Raw genomic sequence first — 7761 nt, forward strand, 5'->3', positions numbered from 1 at the left:
ATTTTCTCAATGGTAGATGTCACTTCAAATAATTAGAGGGCGTAATTATCAGCTGATCAGAAACACTGTCGTCTTTGTCAAATCTTGTGTCATCTTGAGTCGTGAGAGGCCAATTTGCCGTAGTAACGTCTGACAGCTCTTAATTTGATCCGCTGTTTTATATCTTTGATTGTGTGTGTCTATTTTATGCTACTCTGCATTCAGGTATTTAAATTGAGATTATTTATTGAATTATGTATATTAATCGACTGTATTCTAGAGTGTATATAGTATTGAGTGAATTGATACGTGATCTCGATTGAGTCACGATTGTATATTGACGTCTCTGGTCATTGCCCACTCCTAATTGTGGACCCTGGGTAATATCTCATTTATATATGTTGCTTGAATGCCCATGTAATTATTTATATTGTTATTCAGGCACCAGTTTGATAGTCTAAATACAGCATCATCCTATTTCACTCGTTGGCCCAAGCTGTCATTGTCATTCTTGGTTTCAGAATTATTTGATTAAGTCAATTGTTCTGAAAACAAAAATGTTTTTTTAATTAGAAGCATGAATAACTAAAAAACAATCTTCGGTCATGCAAGTTTAACTTTGACATATCGGTACGCTCTAATGTACGGCCCCACGAACGCTTATTCGAGCCCACGCACAACTTATTTGATCTACCCGAAGCGCTAACCATTACACCCAAGGATTGTAATATAAAAAGTATTAAAATAAATTTTGTTTCACCAAAATTTTACACCCATTGAGTGTAAAATAAAACGTATTAAAATAAATTTTCTTTCACTAAAATCTAGGACAATATAAATATTCCTTCGCGGAAATGTCTACATTTATCTCTTAATTCCCTATAGTTTTCTCGTATACATCCATTAGCAAATGACGCAAAAAAAATAAAATATCAAATTGAATAAGACATTTTTACATAAAGAGATATGAGAGATAAAATAATTGATGATTGAAACAATAAGAAGTTTCAGTCGTTTCGAGATTGGAACCACTAACATTGACTGTTTTCAGTTTCCGACTGGAATGTTTTAAATTACCATAGAATTATTTGATTAAGTCAATTGTTCTGAAAACAAAAATGTTTTTTTAATTAGAAGCATGAATAACTAAAAAACAATCTTCGGTCATGCAAGTTTAACTTTGACATATCGGTACGCTCTAATGTACGGCCCCACGAACGCTTATTCGAGCCCACGCACAACTTATTTGATCTACCCGAAGCGCTAACCATTACACCCAAGGATTGTAATATAAAAAGTATTAAAATAAATTTTGTTTCACCAAAATTTTACACCCATTGAGTGTAAAATAAAACGTATTAAAATAAATTTTCTTTCACTAAAATCTAGGACAATATAAATATTCCTTCGCGGAAATGTCTACATTTATCTCTTAATTCCCTATAGTTTTCTCGTATACATCCATTAGCAAATGACACAAAAAAAAATAAAATATCAAATTGAATAAGACATTTTTACATAAAGAGATATGAGAGATAAAATAATTGATGATTGAAACAATAAGAAGTTTCAGTCGTTTCGAGATTGGAACCACTAACATTGACTGTTTTCAGTTTCCAACTGGAATGTTTTAAATTACCATAGAATTATTTGATTAAGTCAATTGTTCTGAAAACAAAAATGTTTTTTTAATTAGAAGCATGAATAACTAAAAAACAATCTTCGGTCATGCAAGTTTAACTTTGACATATCGGTACGCTCTAATGTACGGCCCCACGAACGCTTATTCGAGCCCACGCACAACTTATTTGATCTACCCGAAGCGCTAACCATTACACCCAAGGATTGTAATATAAAAAGTATTAAAATAAATTTTGTTTCACCAAAATTTTACACCCATTGAGTGTAAAATAAAACGTATTAAAATAAATTTTCTTTCACTAAAATCTAGGACAATATAAATATTCCTTCGCGGAAATGTCTACATTTATCTCTTAATTCCCTATAGTTTTCTCGTATACATCCATTAGCAAATGACACAAAAAAAAATAAAATATCAAATTGAATAAGACATTTTTACATAAATAGATATGAAAGATAAAATAATTGATGATTGAAACAATAAAAAGTTTCAGTCGTTTCGAGATTGGAACCACTAACATTGACTGTTTTCAGTTTCCGACTGGAATGTTTTAAATTACCATAGAATTATTTGATTAAGTCAATTGTTCTGAAAACAAAAATGTTTTTTTAATTAGAAGCATGAATAACTAAAAAACAATCTTCGGTCATGCAAGTTTAACTTTGACATATCGGTACGCTCTAATGTACGGCCCCACGAACGCTTATTCGAGCCCACGCACAACTTATTTGATCTACCCGAAGCGCTAACCATTACACCCAAGGATTGTAATATAAAACGTATTAAAATAAATTTTGTTTTACCAACATTTTACACCCATTCAGTGTAAAATAAAACGTATTAAAATAAATTTTCTTTCACTAAAATCTAGGACAATATAAATATTCCTTCGCGGAAATGTCTACATTTATCTCTTAATTCCCTATAGTTTTCTCGTAAACATCCATTAGTAAATGACACAAAAAAAATAAAATATCAAATTGAATAAGACATTTTTACATAAATAGTTATGAAAGATAAAATAATTGATGATTGAAACAATAAAAAGTTTCAGTCGTTTCGAGATTGGAACCACTAACATTGACTGTTTTCAGTTTCCGACTGGAATGTTTTAAATTACCATAGAATTATTTGATTAAGTCAATTGTTCTGAAAACAAAAATGTTTTTTTAATTAGAAGCATGAATAACTAAAAAACAATCTTCGGTCATGCAAGTTTAACTTTGACATATCGGTACGCTCTAATGTACGGCCCCACGAACGCTTATTCGAGCCCACGCACAACTTATTTGATCTACCCGAAGCGCTAACCATTACACCCAAGGATTGTAATATAAAACGTATTAAAATAAATTTTGTTTCACCAAAATTTTACACCCATTGAGTGTAAAATAAAACGTATTAAAATAAATTTTCTTTCACTAAAATCTAGGACAATATAAATATTCCTTCGCGGAAATGTCTACATTTATCTCTTAATTCCCTATAGCTTTCTCGTATACATCCATTAGCAAATGACACAAAAAAATAAAATATCAAATTGAATAAGACATTTTTACATAAATAGATATGAAAGATAAAATAATTGATGATTGAAACAATAAAATGTTTCAGTCGTTTCAAGATTGGAACCACTAACATTGACTGTTTTCAGTTTCTGACTGGAATGTTTTAAATTACCATAGAATTATTTGATTAAGTCAATTGTTCTGAAAACAAAAATGTTTTTTTAATTAGAAGCATGAATAACTAAAAAACAATCTTCGGTCATGCAAGTTTAACTTTGACATATCGGTACGCTCTAATGTACGGCCCCACGAACGCTTATTCGAGCCCACGCACAACTTATTTGATCTACCCGAAGCGCTAACCATTACACCCAAGGATTGTAATATAAAACGTATTAAAATAAATTTTGTTTCACCACAATTTTTTACCCATTCAGTGTAAAATAAAACGTATTAAAATAAATTTTCTTTCACTAAAATCTAGGACAATATTGTGAGAACTGAAAAGTTACTCACTTCAACACGGTGATAGACGGGGTAAAGAATTTATTGTATAACATACATGGCTTTACGGTCCTACATGCGAAGCGCGAGACTTCTCTAGCATGAGGCGGGCAAATACAAAAACATAACTACAATGGAAAAAGAAGAAACAATAACCCGACAGAATGTGACATCCTGCGAGCCAGAAGGAGTGAGCCAACACTAGACCGACTGAACAGCCTAGCATTGACTCGAGAAGGGGTGAGCCAACACCAGACCGATTGAACAGCCTAGCATTGACTGAAGAAGAACTGCGTTGGGTGGGGTTTTATACAAGTCAGAACAGGGTCAAACGCGGTCATTGACAGTAGAGTCAAGGTTAGCGTGGGTCATAAAACAGAAGGGGGGAATGACTTGTATCGAGGTCAGCGAGAGAGCAATAAACAAACGAGGGGAATGAACTATTTTGCCGATAAGCAGAACGCTGACAGCCAATCCTTACATACCTTGGGGCCATGAGAGATTGCGTCCCGCAATCTAACAAAACAAAACACAAATACTGACACTGGAAAAGAAAGAGTTTTTTTATAACTGACGGGAAACATCGATGAACTGAGTGTAGAATGAGGTGCCGGGAGGGAATTCGGCGCCGTCCCCCCTGTCTCCATTAGGCATGCTGCAAATGGAGGTAAAACGAGATTTTTCTGGATCACCACTACTGGGTCCCTACGGTTGTTGGATTGATCAGATCCCCTAACGCGGTAGGCACGCTTTTCGTGGCCGTCGATCGCAAAATTATGTTGATAAAGAGCGTCTAAACCTAGAACGCATTCTTCCATAATTCCACGGACTACGACGAATTCCTGTTTCTCTGATTAATACTTCAACTGTATTACTCATACAGTCTACTCTAAATGAATTGTCAGTTCTGAATGGATCCTCTTCGGTTGTTCTGTCAGGGATGGGTCCTGATGCTTGAAGCGAAATGGTCGAATGTGGCCGTCCTTTGTGGTAGGTGGGTGGTTGGCCAAGGTTCTGGCGTCGGAAGGTAGCGGCGTCGTAGCAGTCTCCTCGGGGGTGAATTGGGATCCCATCGCTGCCACCACATGTGAGAACTGAAAAGTTACTCACTTCAACACGGTGATAGACGGGGTAAAGATTTTATTGTAGAACATACATGGCTTTACGGTCCTACATGCGAAGCGCGAGACTTCTCTAGCATGAGGCGGGCAAATACAAAAACATAACTACAATGGAAAAAGAAGAAAAAATAACCCGACAGAATGTGACATCCTGCGAGCCAGAAGGAGTGACCCAACACTAGACCGACTGAACAGCCTAGCATTGACTCGAGAAGGGGTGAGCCAACACTACCAGACCGATTGAACAGCCTAGCATTGACTGAAGAAGAACTGCGTTGGGTGGGGTTTTATACAAGTCAGAACAGGGTCAAACGCGGTCATTGACAGTAGAGTCAAGGTTAGCGTGGGTCATAAAACAGAAGGGGGGAATGACTTGTATCGAGGTCAGCGAGAGAGCAATAAACAAACGAGGGGAATGAACTATTTTGCCGATAAGCAGAACGCTGACAGCCAATCCTTACAATATAAATATTCCTTCGCGGAAACGTCTACATTTATCTCTTAATTCTCTATAGTTTTCTCGTATACATCCCGTAGCAAATGAAACACACCACAAAAATAAAATATCAAATTGACTCAGACAATTTTTACATAATTAGATATGTAAGATAAAATAATTGATGATTGAAACAATAAAAAGTTTCAGTCGTTTCGAGATTGGAACCACTAACATTGACTGTTTTCAGTTTCCGACTGGAATGTTTTAAATTACCATAGAATTATTTGATTAAGTCAATTGTTCTGAAAACAAAAATGTTTTTTTAATTAGGAGCATGAATAACTAAAAAACAATCTTCGGTCATGCAAGTTTAACTTTGACATATCGGTACGCTCTAATGTACGGCCCCACGAACGCTTATTCGAGCCCACGCACAACTTATTTGATCTACCCGAAGCGCTAACCATTACACCCAAGGATTGTAATATAAAACGTATTAAAATAAATTTTGTTTCACCAAAATTTTACACCCATTGAGTGTAAAATAAAACGTATTAAAATAAATTTTCTTTCACTAAAATCTAGGACAATATAAATATTCCCTCGCGGAAATGTCTACATTTATCTCTTAATTCCCTATAGCTTTCTCGTATACATCCATTAGCAAATGACACAAAAAAATAAAATATCAAATTGAATAAGACATTTTTACATAAATAGATATGAAAGATAAAATAATTGATGATTGAAACAATAAAATGTTTCAGTCGTTTCAAGATTGGAACCACTAACATTGACTGTTTTCAGTTTCTGACTGGAATGTTTTAAATTACCATAGAATTATTTGATTAAGTCAATTGTTCTGAAAACAAAAATGTTTTTTTTAATTAGAAGCATGAATAACTAAAAAACAATCTTCGGTCATGCAAGTTTAACTTTGACATATCGGTACGCTCTAATGTACGGCCCCACGAACGCTTATTCGAGCCCACGCACAACTTATTTGATCTACCCGAATCGCTAACCATTACACCCAGGGATTGTAATATAAAACGTATTAAAATAAATTTTGTTTCACCAAAATTTTACACCCATTGAGTGTAAAATAAAACGTATTAAAATAAATTTTCTTTCACTAAAATCTAGGACAATATAAATATTCCTTCGCGGAAATGTCTACATTTATCTCTTAATTCCTATAGTTTTCTCGTATACATCCATTAGCAAATGACAAACCAAAAATAAAATATCAATTTGAATAAGACATTTTTACATAAATAGATATGAAAGATAAAATAATCGATGATTGAGTAAAAATAAAAAATAATTGAGACGTAGAGATATACGTCGTCTGCTTAGCTAGCGTTGTTGTGCTTTTGTGCTCCCACTTAATTTGGATATTTTTATATTTTTTGGTTTGTTTTCCTCGGAAGTCCTTGATGAATCTCTTTTACGAGTATATCAGGGCTCTGTAGAATACATTTTTGTCTATATATTATATATTTTTCATATTGCATTCCTCTTTGCCATTTTCACCCTATACCTGGACACTGTTTCCCTTCCCCCATCATCTGTCAAACTGAGCTGTCAATGGCCTGACTTCTCTCTATTTTTCACTTCTTTATCTCTCACTCCTTTCTGCTGCCCTTCTTGCGTCATACTATAGTGTCTTATTCTGTTCTTTCTTTTATTATTTATTTTTTTTTTTTTTTTTTTGTTTCATTCCAAATTCAGGCTCTCACTCACTTCTATTGTTTGGATTAGTTATAAAACAGTGATCATACCCTGTTAGCTGTAAGTTGCGGAGTATTTTTTCAAATTTTTTAACGCAGGAAGAGTGTGGTATAGATCCCACCCCGTCCGGTCTGGTTATAAGCATCAACCGAAAAAGGCTTGGTCCCCTCGTGTCTTGCTCATCTGAGCTTATCCTTGGTGATCTCTCTCGCCCTCCCTTGGCGAGTGGTTCGACCAGTGTTCAGTCCGTCTTCGTGTCGTGGGCTTCTGCGGGAGTGCCGGAAACCTTTTGGTGGAGACCTTAGGGGGCCTTGGACGCTGGTCACTCTGCTCATGCTCTGTGTGAGGGGGGAAGGAACCGGGGGTAGTCGTAGCTTCCTTCTGACGCCTTGTTCGTCTTAGCATTCCTCCCAGTGTCGAAGAGGATATCCTGCATTTCTTTCTTTCTTCACTTCCTACTTGAGTCTTGTGTCTGCTCAACCTCTCTCCTACTGGGTGGGGCATGGGAAGCGACGGCGAGGCCTCTGACGGCCAGCCGGATGTTAACTTTCGGCAATGTCTAAGTTGCGACAATCGTTTTGTTCCTATACGTAATAGCCACCGCTGCTGCTCCGCTGCGTGCAATGCCGCTAAACCCAAACTCAGTCAATCCACCGGTCCGTCTCGTAGTTCTAAACGTTCTCTCGCCTTATCACCTGGCAGTGACGTCCCCGCGTTAAGCAAAAAAGGGAAAACCGACCTTCAAGTGTTTATTGAGGAAAACTCGGCTAGTGCCATCGACGATCTAACCAAAGAGGAACTTGCCACTCGCCTCTTTACAGCTGTCGGTTTCCT

At 36.0% G+C, this 7761-nt stretch overlaps 1 long non-coding RNA gene across 1 annotated transcript; it reads left to right on the plus strand.

The window, feature by feature from the left end:
• Positions 1-113: 113 nt before the first annotated feature.
• LOC124195539 lies at positions 114-466 on the plus strand. Its single transcript, XR_006875264.1, has 3 exons — positions 114-204; positions 260-359; positions 421-466. It is a non-coding gene; the product is annotated as an uncharacterized LOC124195539 (long non-coding RNA).
• Positions 467-7761: the final 7295 nt, after the last annotated feature.

This window comes from Daphnia pulex, chromosome 6 (assembly GCF_021134715.1).
Source record: "Daphnia pulex isolate KAP4 chromosome 6, ASM2113471v1".
Taxonomy (NCBI): Eukaryota; Metazoa; Arthropoda; class Branchiopoda; order Diplostraca; family Daphniidae; genus Daphnia; species Daphnia pulex.